This window comes from Nymphalis io, chromosome 6 (assembly GCF_905147045.1).
Source record: "Nymphalis io chromosome 6, ilAglIoxx1.1, whole genome shotgun sequence".
NCBI classification, from domain to species: domain Eukaryota; kingdom Metazoa; phylum Arthropoda; class Insecta; order Lepidoptera; family Nymphalidae; genus Nymphalis; species Nymphalis io.
In genome coordinates this window covers 4,318,856-4,333,137 of record NC_065893.1, presented here as the reverse complement: position 1 = coordinate 4,333,137, position 14,282 = coordinate 4,318,856, and the positions used below count along the sequence as shown (strand labels likewise).

The 14,282-nt window shown below is 31.0% G+C and overlaps 1 protein-coding gene across 1 annotated transcript in view; it reads right to left on the bottom strand.

Moving 5' to 3' along the window:
• Nucleotides 1-13,938, bottom strand: part of LOC126769276 (uncharacterized) — a 32,770-nt gene extending 18,832 nt beyond the window's left edge. The window contains exon 1 of the mRNA XM_050487957.1: nt 13,889-13,938. The gene's annotated coding sequence lies outside the window, so the exon portion shown is untranslated. The remainder of the gene's footprint in view (nt 1-13,888) is intronic.
• Between the last annotated feature and the right edge of the window lie 344 nt (nt 13,939-14,282).

Here is a 14,282-nt window from a genome sequence, read left to right as displayed (position 1 = left end):
GGCTGGGCTAAGGGGGATAAATCCCCTGGTATTGAAAAGTCTTACACGTACATCGCTTATAACGTGTATTAACAACGTATTTATTACTACGAGTATGTACTCGTATATCAAATTTATTTATTTGTGTTTGTATTTAACACGAGATGCGTATGCAGTTTCCGTGGTTGTTAAACGTGCATACTTAGTTAATTGAATTATTTTACCCAAAAAATAATAATAATAAAAGATAATATATAATGAGAATAAGAATAAGATTCCAATACTCGCAATGTTGAGGTAAAAAGGAAAACAAAATTCACCGTATAGTAAATACGCCCGATATATCCTAAGAAACCATTACACGAATTAAACACTATAAAATATATTTGATAGCGTTCAGGGTAGTTAAAACAACACGAGACCATTAAATGTCATGTAACTGTTAAAATAGGTAACAGTTAAATAATTATCTATGTCTATATATAAATTAAAGTAATTAACAGTCTAAATGTTCTATCTTTGGTCAAAGATCTCATCTAAAATAATATTAATGCATATAATATACTTACGTTTACTCGGTAGTAGAGCTTTATGCAAGCCAGTCTAGGTAGGTACCAGTCACTCATCAGATAGTCTACCGCTAAACCACAATACTAAGTATTGTTGCGTTCTGGTTTGAAGGGTAAGCCAGTGTAACTATAGACACAAAGGACATAACAACTTCGTTGCCAATGTTGGTGGCGTATTTTTACATCGCCAATGTGTATGGGCGGTGGTGACCATTTAACATCAGGTGGTCTATTTGCCCATCCGCCTATCAGTACCATAAAAAAGTGACAGATGTGTTTTATTCACGCAGATTTCCTCACAATATAAAAATAATAAAATAAGCACTATTTACCGCCAAGCATGATATCAGTACATTAGGGATTATTTTCTATTCATAATTATGAATAGTAATTGGGCACTTGAATAGCTAATGGTGCTTACTGGCATTTAAACCAAAAACTTCCAAATTAAGATTCACGTGTTCTGAGACATTTTGGTTATCACTGATTGTTGACTATGGCGTCAATGTATGGATGTGGCTTGATGTATCCTAATGATGACTGCGTAAATTTGTATGTAGAAGTAAAACTTTTTTGACGTAACAAACTTAAATGGATTAATAAAATTGTGAAAAAATTGTAAGCGTCGACAGCGAACGACGATGCAGAAGTGTCCAATTAAGTTTTCTTTTAATCTAAATAGCGTGAGCTCTGTGACATTACATTTTCCTTTGTAGCTGTCATTCTCGTAAACTTAAAAGACTATCATTTTAACACTGATTATATAGAATGAATTTTTCAAGTTGTCGATGTCCTAATATAATCTAACCTACAATAACCACAACCATAACCTATAAAGAATAACGAAACTGAGGACAGATTTGATGGAAATGATTTTGCGTTTTTATATTTTTAAGAAACGTAATCATAGTTTTACTTTTAACAACTATACACAACAATACAATAACAACAAAACAATACAATACAATAACAAAACTAAAACTACTCCGTTTACACACTATGTGTTTTATGTTTTATTCCATAATTCCATAACAGCCTGTGAATGTCCCACTGCTGGGCTAAAGGCCTCCTCTCCTCATTTTGAGGAGAAGGTTTGGAGCTTATTCCACCACGCTGCTCCAATGCGGGTTGGTAGAATTCACATGTGGCAGAATTTCAGTGAAATTAGACACATGCAGGTTTCCTCACGATGTTTTCCTTCACCGTAAAGCACGAGATGAATTATAATAACAAATTAAGCACATGAAAATTCAGTGGTGCTTGCCCGGGCTTGAACCCACGATCATCGGTTAAGATTCACGCGTTCTTACCACAGGGCCATCTCGGCTTTTTTTTTATGTTTTATTAATGTAATATAATCAGTCAGTGCTAAGTTTTTGAAACAGAAAATACTAAGACATTTCTGAAATTGTATTTTTGGCTCGCATCTTTAAAACGTCAGTCTATCAATTTAATTTACTACAACGAAGACGAATACAAAATTCACTAGGCCTGCATAATATCATTATAAAATATTCCAGAGAAAACCTTTCTAAAAGGGGTTGAAATGCACGAACCTTTTGTGACGTAACACTTTTGATTAAAAGTTAAAGTGAAATATGCTTTTAAAATTTTATATTTTTTAATACACGTCAAATATATCACATATATCACAGTGTCATCGACGTAAGCGCACGGAACTATATAGCTCCGTAAAAAAAAATTGTCTTAAAAATATAAGGACTGTGTTTTGAAATCATAAAACGTAGATATGTGTAAATAACAAAGACAGTGTGTGATCTATATAAAAACATTATTGTTTGAATAAGTTTAATACGCAAAAGGGTGAAACGATAATTATATAATATAGGTACTTTTACTGAGGGCAGTGACTTATTTTACGAGCAAAATAAGTTAAGAAAGTAGTGTATTAATAGAAATAAATGCTTTATAAAACGATTTTAAGAAACACCTAAAGTTCTAGTAATTTATTTTAAAACAAAGAAATACTTTAAAAAATATACAGTGAAGTGAGTAGATACAAAGAGAATAACTTTTTTTGTAGCGGGTGTTTAATAAAATCTCCAAACGCAGATTATAATATTGTACATACAGTTCGCAATTTTTACTTGAACGATAACCATATCGTTGGCCCAACGGTGTGAACCATACTTCCACGCACGGGCGATACGGGTTCAAACCCAAGTTGTTGGTGACCTATTTCAATTTATTTATTTTTCTGTTAAGAAGTTGCTGTTATAGTCGTTACTAAGTAAGAATGATTCCACAGAAAAAAATAATAACAACAAGAAATAATACTTCTCCAGAATCTTACAATGTGACAAATCGGCAAAAAAGCAAACAGTCTGAAAAGTGGTCGCCTGCATCAGAACAACTTACTAAACAAGACGTTGAACAAATCATTCGTAATGAGTTTCAGGCCTTTAAAAATTTACTATTGGATGATATCACTAACATGTTAAACAAAATGATTCAAGAGAATCTTAAACCTATAAAAGAGCAAATATCTACTATTGAAAACTCGATGACTTTTTTGAGCGAAGAATACGAATCTACTAAAAAAATAATTGCAAGTTACGACGATAAAATTGCGGAAATGGAAAGAGAGAAAAATGCACTAAAAAATGTAACATCTGATTTGCAACAACGAATACATACTATGGAGCAGTATAATCGATCAAATAACATTGAAATACAAATGATTCCTGAGCATAAAAATGAAAATTTAATTAGTGCAGTAATGCAACTGAGTAAAGCAATATCATGTGATCTAAAGGAGTCTGATATACATCACTGTACTAGAGTTGCAAAATTGAACAACAGCGACAAAAGACCCAGATCTGTGATTGTAAAGCTATCCACACCACGAATGAGAGACACGATGCTAGCATGTGTCATTAATTACAATAAATCGCATCCTGACGATAAACTTAACACAAGTCACATAGGTATTGCAGCAGATAAGCAGCCAATATATGTTATGGAACACTTGTCACCGGCTATTAAGTCTTTACATGCAGCAGCTCGAATAAAATCTAAAGAAAAAAAATACAGATTTGTGTGGGTTAGACAGGGCAAGGTATTTATGAGAAAGACAGAACATTCAGAATGTATTTATGTAAAAAATCATACTGTTTTGAATAATATCCAGTAAATTGCTTTGCTCTCTAAACTCATAGATCATTTTAGTGTTTCATGTTATAAAATTCAACGGTCTTAATATATACTACCAGAACGTCCGAGGTCTCCGTACTAAAACTCATGACTTCATCTGCAATTTATCGTGTACAAATTATGATGTTATTATATTAACAGAAACGTGGCTTAATAATAAAATAGAGAACCATGAAGTATTCGACAACCGTTATACAGTATACAGAAGAGATCGTGATAGTTTACTTTTACATTGTAAAAAAGATGGTGGTGGAGTTTTAGTGGCGGTCTCAAATAAACTGAAATCAATGCGACTCAGTTTTTGTGAAAGTCAGTGTGAAGATCTTTGGATAAATATTGAACGAGAAAATTGTCACGATGAGTGGAACTCAATTGCATTATGTGCAGTTTATTTGCCTCCTCCCGTCAGCCGTAATATGCTATCTAATTTTATCAATAATTTTAATAGTAGAATTGCAGAGAATAGACAAAATGTTATGCTCGTGGGTGATTTTAATTTAAGTAATATCAATTGGTTCGCTACTGATGATAATGTTATTTCTAATAGTTCCTTAGGAAATTTGCTAGTTGATTTTGCATCTCTCAATAATTTAGTTCAACATAATAACATTAGTAATAACAATAATAAAATATTAGACTTAATATTCAGTAATCATAATAACATAAAAATTAGTAAGTCTATTTTGCCAATCGTGCCTCCAGATCACCACCATCCTCCCTTAGATATATTAGTTTCTTATTCATCAGGAACTTCTTTAAAAAGTAATGTTATTGGTGATAAGAAGAACTATTTTAAAGCTGACTACGTAAGTATAATTTCAGAATTAAATAATATCAATTGGTTAAGCGAATTTTGTAATTGTAAGTCAATAAACCTAATGATCGATAAATTTTATAAAATTTTGAACAAATTGATCGAAAAATATGTACCAAAAAAGAAACAAAAAGGTAAACAATATCCTCCATGGTTCACTAAGGAAATGATAAATTTATATAAGGAGAAACAAGTTTTTTTAAATAAATACAAAATATATAAAAACCCACTTGATGAAATTTCATTACGTCTTTTGAGCAAACGTTGTGCAGATTTATCGAAAATTTGCTACAATAATTACATTAAGATTGTTGAAGAAAATATTAGTAGAAATCCTAAATATTTTTGGTCATACCTTAAGGGCAAACAAGATAATAGTACCGCACTCCCAGGCATAATGACTTACAAACAAAAAGTAATGAAATCGGGATCAGAAATTTGTAACGAATTTGCCTCGTATTTTGCTTCTGTTTACACACAATCTCAAAGTTCATATACATTACCATCTTATAGTAATCAATGTAAACATGACTTTGGAGCGTTCACTAATTTTGTAATATCGCGAAGACAGATTTATCAATACTTAAAAAGACTTGATACAACTAAAGGGACAGGTTATGATAATATCCCTTCTATATTTATTTCTAAATGTGCATGGGTACTAAGTTTCCCTTTATATTTATTATACAACGAATCACTTCGCTTAGGTGTTTTTCCCGATAAGTGGAAAATAGCTAGGATCGTACCAGTATATAAGTCCAAGGGTAGTGAGTGCATTGAGAATTATAGACCGATTTCCATACTTTCCACTTTTGCCAAAGTATTTGAAGCAATAGTTTACCCATATCTAGAATGTCATGTAAAGCAAATGAATAATAATAACCAGCATGGCTTTATAAAGGGTCGATCTACAACATCAAATCTTGTTTCGTACAGTGAATTCATTGTGCCAGCTATTAATAACCACAAGCAAGTTGACGCAATTTATATCGATTTAACCAAGGCTTTCGACAAAGTTTCGCACGATATTTTACTCTTAAAACTAAGCAAGTACGGATTCAATGGTAATATGCTTGAGTGGTTCAAATCATATTTATACAATAGACAACAATTTGTTGTCTTAAAAGGTTTTAGCTCGAGTCTATATAAAGCCTGCTCCGGGGTTCCTCAAGGGTCACACTTAGGACCTTGGCTCTTTAATATCTTCATTAATGATATTTGCGATACGGTACATTATAGTAGAGTATTTTTATTTGCGGACGATTTAAAATTAACAAAAGTAATAAACAACTTAGCTGACTCAGAGCTCTTACAGGTGGATATTAATGCTATATATAATTGGTGTAAAAATAATAAAATGGAATTAAACGTCAGTAAATGCAAGCATATAAAATTTACGCGAAATCTCAATATAATCAAAACAATATATAGCATTGATAACATCAAGTTGGAGGAAGTTTTTGAAATAAGTGATTTGGGTGTCATTTTTGATGACAAGCTTACTTTTGTCCCGCACTTCAATAAAATAATTACGAAAAGTTCCAAAACGTTAGGATTTTTAATTAGAAATGGTAAACACTTCACGAATAACACGAAAAAAATAATCTATAACGCTTACGTGCGTAGTGTACTGGAGTACGGTAGTGTTGTGTGGAATCCTTGTTACAATGTACATCGTCTGCGTATAGAAAGAATACAGAAGCGATTTGTATATCATCTATCCAGAAACAAAAAAACCTCATACAATAAATCTAATAAAAATACAGCAATCTCTTGAAAGACTTTAATATGGATAGTCTCTCTGTACGCAGACAATTATTAGATCTCTCTTTCCTATTTAAGATAATTCGTAACGAGATCGACTGTACTTACTTACTTGAAAAGATATACTATCGTATTCCAAGGCGCAATGTTCGTAGTTTTCTGGGCACTTTTGATGTCAGAATATCAAAAACGAAATTAGGATGTAATGCACCAATGCCTAGATCATCACGGTTGTACAATGGTTTTTGTCAAGATCTAGATATTTTTAATGACTCTGCCATGATTTATCGTAAACGGGCGCTAGAATTGTTGAGAGATGCAAATAAATAATAAATAAATAAATAAATAATAAATAATGTTATCTTAATTTTATTTTGTATTAATTAGTATATTTTTAGTAATTTTTTTGTAACGTAAACTTTGCATGAATTTAATGAATTATTTAATTTTAATTTGTACCTATATCAATTTCAAACTATTTGTGTTATTAATTTTAATTTTATTAAGTGCATGTTTATTTTTTTATGATCTTTAATTTGTACCAATTTGGACTTTTTTTTTTTTTTAATCTTTCTACTCATGTTGCTATAATTATGTGTTAATGTATTTTTAAAACAAATATTGTAATTGTTGTGGCTACTTTAAAAAGCTTCACATGTTAGCTATTTTCACTAAATTGTTTTACATTTGTCATTAAAACATGTAGTAGCTACTAGTGGTCCTTAAAATAAATAAAATAAAAATAAAAATAAAAAAATAACTCCTTCGTAAACATTTATTAAGCTTTAACGCTGTTTAATATATAAACATATATTTGTAGTGTATTACTCTATATCAGAATGATTTTCTGATAGAATGTTCTAATTAACGATTGATATGTATTAGAGTTTTACTTATAATTTATGTCAAATTCGGGATGGGAATAGTTCAGGCCCAGGATCAATAGTTTTACATGCTTTCCGAGGCATATAATCACTCCTCACTTTCAAACATCACCTCTCTACTGAGAATTTCTCGACAAAATTACCAATAACTTTCATATTGCTTCGACCCAGGATTTTAATCCAGGATTTCAGGATTTGCCGTCTTCCAAAATAGCTACAGTAACACAAAGAGACTGTGAAAAAAACCCACATTTATTATACATTTAATAATACATTTATGGAAATAAGATGTACAAAAAGCTACTCACGACGTTATTAAAATGCTTACGAAGGGTATATAGAATAGGTCAAGTTTTGTATTAATTATGTCGTAATGAATAAATATATCACATCATTTCGTTTGATGTAGAATTATTTTAACATTATTTCGATACCCTATTTCGGTTGGTTTGGCGCTGTATCGATCTTAATTTTGATTTATGGGATTATCGTCCGGGAATATTTTGAGTGGTTGTCAGTTAGTTAGGTTTCATCGATTTACACCAGCCTAATACATAATATGGAATATAAAATATGAAATTTAATAACTCTCGCTACCGAGCATGATGTTTATCACACTCGGCAGCGATAGGCTCCGCCTACGATGGCCGCCAGGGCACAATGGCACTGCTGCCCCAATGGGCACACTCCATGAGGGTGTGACGCACCGTGTCCGATAGCGCGCCCCAAGAGTGGCAGGAGAGCGCCACTCCTGAGAGCCATCAGGCTCTCAAGATTCCATTTTGTGTACAATGCAAGCCCAACATAATATAATTTGCAATATTCTACGTAGAGAAGTTCCGAGAGTACATTTTGCCAATAATTGTGTAGAATTTGACTTAATAACTTGAAAACCATCGTTACTTTAGTACAGTAACAGTAACAGTAACAGCCTGTAAATGTCCCACTGCTGGGCTAAGGCCTCCTCTCCCTTTTTTTGAGGAGAAGGTTTGGAGCTTATTTCACCACGCTGCTCCAGTGCGGGTTGGTGGAATACACATGTGGCAGAATTTCAGTGAAATTAGACACATGCAGGTTTCCTCGCGATGTTTTCCTTCACCGTACTTACTTTACTTTAGTAATTCCAGACAATAGAACGACCTATCACAATTGATTGAAATTAAGTGTTTGAATTTGAAAACTGGTTCTATTTAGCTTGCATTTAGAATTATATGATGTTTTTATGATAAAATGTTTATGATTGATTGATATAGTGTTTTTGTAAGTGAATTATTAATATAATGGGTTTCTATTCAGTGATTCAAACTATTAGTTACGCATTAATGCAGAAGTCATCGCGCGGAAATAGAGCTTGATATGTAATTTTCCAACCGATACAACCAATTTCCGATTGAATGTCATATTGAAACGTAATAAGTTTTGTGTATTAACATACATTTATAGTATATTTATTATTTATACTAGCTACTGTGTGGTTATATCCACTTCAAACGTTACTGCTCCGCTCCCGTTAGTCGAACCGTGATTGTAACTTCTATACTAATAACTAAATGAAACAACTATTAAAGCTATATACATAAAACATAGACATGTAGTATGTGTTCAAAATTTTAGTATATAACATTATTACATAAATAGCGGCGCTTCGCAATTTCATCCAACCCATTGCTGTGTCAAGCGAAGAATAAAAAAAGAATATATTATAGAGGTAACAAATTTATAAAAGGAGTCTGAATAAATAAAAAAGTGAAGGTCACGAGGCTTTATATCTGATATTCCAGATGAATGGGTTTATCTGAACTTTATATCATTTTCTATAAAAAGTTTCCGATGGAAAATTGATGTAAATAAGAACTTAGATAAAAATATTTATTTTTAATTTACGCGTATCGAAATGTAATTGTCGTTTACTAAAAACTTAAAATATAACAATTTATTTTTAAATTATTGTTATCACTTATGTATGTTTTAGTAGGACGAAAGCTCACGATAATATTTTTTTTCTTATAGTAAAACTGTAATCTAATCGATAGGTTTTAATAACATCATGACAATGAACCAAAATATCATGTTATCAATTAATACTTCCGGTCCTGCATATACGGCTAGTTCGGGTACATCTTGATGATTATTTATAAGTATAGATTAAAACTTCTGTTTAAGAATTTAATTAGTAATTTCATAATCAAATAAATAGTTGATTCATATTTGTTTATACTTGGAACATTTTATTATATATTATTCTATTTATTAATGGCGCCTTCTGCTTGTCAGCTTCCGGCGCAATTAATAAATAGTGCTTATTGTTTATTTATATTTTCTCAAATTATGTCGATTAATCAATGCTATAATAATTTTGTTTTATTATGTATAATGTAAGGATTAAGCTACTAGAATCTTATTTTACTGATCTGGCTAGGTTATCTGCTGCTTATCAACTTCCGGTGTAATATATTAATCTTTAATATTTAATGTTACATAATCCTGTATTATTAAATAATAGTTGTCCGTAAATAATCATTAGAATAATTAAGATAAACAATGTTTAATATTATCTTTTAAGTTTGTAAATTTAGTATTAAATTAGGTCAAGATGTTTTTGTATAAATACCGCCAGTTTAAATATATCGGGCATTGGTATTGTAACCGTTGTAACGAGCATTACAAGTGTTTTCTTATATAACGTATCGTCATTTTCGCCGCCACCCTGGTAATCCACCTTCTATAATCAATATCAGAAATTTTAAGTGTACCGTCTGACCGATTATTTAGTATTGTTAGTTAAAAATAATTGTGTTTATATCTGTGTTTAATTTGTAAGTCTTGTTATTTGTAAATAAATATGTAATAAAAAATGAATGCTATGTTTAAAGAAGTGGCTTTATCATTATTTTAAAACTAATTCAAATTCTGCGTTTTATTATATTAAAAAAATAACCAATAGCAAAGATTGATAAGAAGAAACAATATTCTTTATTTTGTTTATTATCTTGTATGAAAAAAACTTTAAAAAGATGTTTTATAAGACGCTTGTCTGCAAAGAGGCTTATACCAAAGAAATTTCATCTAACTTTATTAAATCTTACCCTGAAATGACGAAAGAATTAATAGATCAATTTTGTTAATAAAAAAGTAAAATAATGCGGCATTTTTATATAGTTGTTTAATAATGTTAAGGATTTGAGAATAGACTGATATTTATTTTCTTTGTATTTATGATGTTTGTTTAGAGAAATTTTATCATTTTAATATTTCATTAATTGTATTTGCAATATGATTCATATAATATTCATTTGAAAAATTATAGATAACAATAACAATTTGGGCGAAACAATTACCAATTGTGTGGGCTTCTCTCATCAGTTTTATGACTACAGTGGAAGATTTATGGTTCGTGTGAACAGTTATTTCGGTTGCGTACATCAAAGCTTTTTGTAGTAAGTGGGCAAGGCGATGACGGCACCGTACCTTAGTCTGATTATGTTAAAGCAATAATTATTTTTTAACATAACTATCTATTGCGACCTAAATAAGAAACCTATTGTATAAACTTTTTCATTTAAGTAAAAAAATAATTTAAATGTAGTATATAGAATTGTCGAATCGCTAGAATCTAAAAAAAATAGTTGAATCGGTTTGGTGGAACTTGTTTAAAATTCAGTTGCAACATTTTAATCCTAACGCTAACAGGTGAAGTCAAATAAAAGTTTATGGAAGCGACTAGTTTGCACGATGCAATTTTTAATCATACTTGTGTTAGACCACTGGTCGAAATTCGACCTAATCACTGTTGAAATTTAGAAAAGTCCGTAACAGCCTGTGAATGTCCCACTGCTGGGCTAAAGGCCTCCTCTCCCTTTTTTGAGGAGAAGGTTATTCCACCACGCTGCTTCAGTGCGGGTTGGTGGAATACACATGTGGCAGAATTTCAGTGAAATTATACACATGCAGGTTTCCTCACGATGTTTTCCTTCATCGTAAAGCACGAGATGAATTATAATCACAAATTAAGCACATAAAAATTCAGTGGTGCTTGCCCGGGTTTGAACCCACGATCATCGGTTAAGATACACGCGTTTTTACCTCTGGGCCATCTCGGCTTGCATTTAGAAAAAGTAATATACAATATTAATTTGCATGTTGCCAACATGTTGTTCTTAACTCTTATTTCAAAATGTTTTTTATTTTTATTAACAACACTAAAGCTTATAGCTATATAGCTCGCTACCAAAAAAATCAAAGAAAATCGGTTAACAAACTAAGGAGAAAAGATTGAAGTGTTTTGACTTTGCTTATTAATTTATTATAGATTTATGTTCAAATCTTCATTATGTAGTTGACAAATAATATTTAAACTTTCTATTTGCGATGAGGGATGTCCTATGTATAAATAACTTTTACATAAGAAGTTAAAACAATAAAACTTATTATTTCATGAAGCAGTTAAATTGTTTTAATAATATAGTTACTGTAACTGGAAATGTGATATTCATGTGCCAATTTAAACTAATTACATACAATATTTATTTACTTTATTTACTACAAAATCAAATTTTGATGTTTACCCCCTCATAAATTGTCATTTTTTTTCTGATGATTTATAATTGTGATGTCATACAAAAAGACAAAAATATTATTTAACATAGTATTTTTTAGTCTAAATAAACTTAGTCGGAATGGTTATTTTCTATCCGGCATTTGCTTTCATGCGAGTACATTATTGATTATAAAAAAATAAAAACAAATTGTCATTATCAAGAACAATAAAAAAACAACAAATCATGAAATTGATAATTGAAGTAAGCAATTCAATTCAATGCTTCCGTAATTTCAGTTACCTTTCAATATGTCGTAATGAACATTTGTTTGTTTGACGCCATGTTGTGTTGAGTTAAAAGCCGCGCAAATGGTTCGACACATTTACTTTGGCACGGATGTAAATGTGGTGACTAGGGTTGCCAGGCCCTAAAATATAAAAGCTAGACCCGGTCTTTTAAATTTGCTCTAAAGTTCGGTATTTTTTATTTATTTAAAAGAGCAAAATTAATTTTAAAATCATTAAAACACCCATGATTTTATAGTTGATGATTATTATAAATTAAATTACAATATTCATATGTATATATTATGCAATAAACTGGTAAAAGTATTTATTGTTTCGCTAATGCTTAATATGCGTTTTATATATATTGAACGCTTTGCTATAATCGATACGTATTATGAAAATATAATTGATTCGAGTAGGCTCTTACAAGCACTTTTGAATCCTCATTTTGACGTTTGATTCCACCGAAAAGAACCGACACGACACTCGTTGTTAACTCTTTTTTTACAATCATATACATATAATAGTCATATATAATTAAATTAAATCAATATAAAAGGGAAAAGTTCGTATCAGAATCGTTTTGTTTGCACACGTAGCATATAAAAAAGTTTATGATATTGAAATTCGAAATGACCGCTCATCAAGCCACAAAAATGCATTTCAGTTAAATCGGAATGTTTTAACACATTTACTAAAATTAATGAAAACTATAGTAAAAAGTTGTAATTTATACGAGCTTTACTATTATTGATATATTTTTACCATATCCACATGCTTCAGCTTGATGATTAAATAATGCTTAGACTTCTCGGCACGACGGTATAAAAACTACGAGATAATTAGGACAAAGTCACGCGAGGCAGAATAACAATTGTTCTACAATGCTCTCAAAATTATCTAAATTAATTACTAAAATCGAGTGTCATTCCGACCATTACTAAATTTGAAAACCAATTTGCACTTTCCGTTTAATTGTGGTTCAATTAAGTGTGAGTAATGTCGTTTAGTTAAAATATTTTTGAATTTGAAAAATTTGTTTTTAGTTTAAAAGAAATGGTTGTTAATATGTATATATATTATATTGAGTAATATTATGAATTTTGTAATAACGAAATATTTAACATTACCATTTATAAAACTAATAAAAACACGTTTCACTTTAATTAAGGTTTTAAAGACACTAAAATGAGCTTACATTAAATTTATTACATTACAAAAACTATTAATATTAAAAGTTATTTAAAATGAAAAATCTAAAAACCGCCAAAACAAACGAAGTTTCTAAAAAAAATATTATAAGATAAATTCTGTAGCTGATTATATACTCGATTGATCGATGATCGATGATTTATTTAGTGATCAAAGTTGATTGTTTCGAATGAATGAGACGCCTGAAAAGCTCGGGCGGGATTTCAATAAAGAACTTCTTATTGCTTCTATTGGATAAAGAAAATTGACATTAAAAGTGGAATTTCATACTATTTATTTAAGTAAATTTATTTATAAAACAGATTAATCAAACAAACTAATATTGGCTTTAAGCTACGAAGAGTTTTATTTTAAATGTTATTTAGTTTTAAAGTGGTTTTTTCTCGATATTTTTTTTAGAAAATTACTATTATATATAAAAATTGGAAATATTTTATATTAAAATACAACAACTACGACAGACACCTATATTTTTAAAAAAATTGGATTTGGAAAAAGCGCATGCAAACACCGAATAAACGCCGCGAATAATAATTGCGCGTGTCCATTATTCACGAAATTTTGCGAAGATTTGTGTTTCGCGCAATTAGTATCCACATGGGGTGGGGGGTGGTTGAGTGGTACGGGTGCGGAGGTAGGATAACGTGCGTGTAAGCGTGGCGCGTACCGACGGGTGCGTGGTGTGAGTGCGCGGCGCGGCGTGCACTCGGAACGGCGGTCGGGGATCCACTGCGCGGGACACGCGGGACAAGCTGCAGCCTCGCCCGTACCGCCGCCCGCTCACTCCCGCCCTACATACTGATACAACCCCTGCAAAAAGTTAACTTGCCATTGACAGCGAGCACAATCTCTTTAAATTCAATAATCTAACTTCACGCACGATGTATGTTACATAGATTTTTGCTTCGTAGTTATTAAAATGTTACTAGTGTACAATGTTAGTACTTTTCCAATGCATCTCATTATTAGGTTATCCTTTTATTCTCATTATTAAGAAGGTAACGCTTTATTCATACACATATATGTACGGGTACAGCGATACTAAATAATTTCTTTGAATT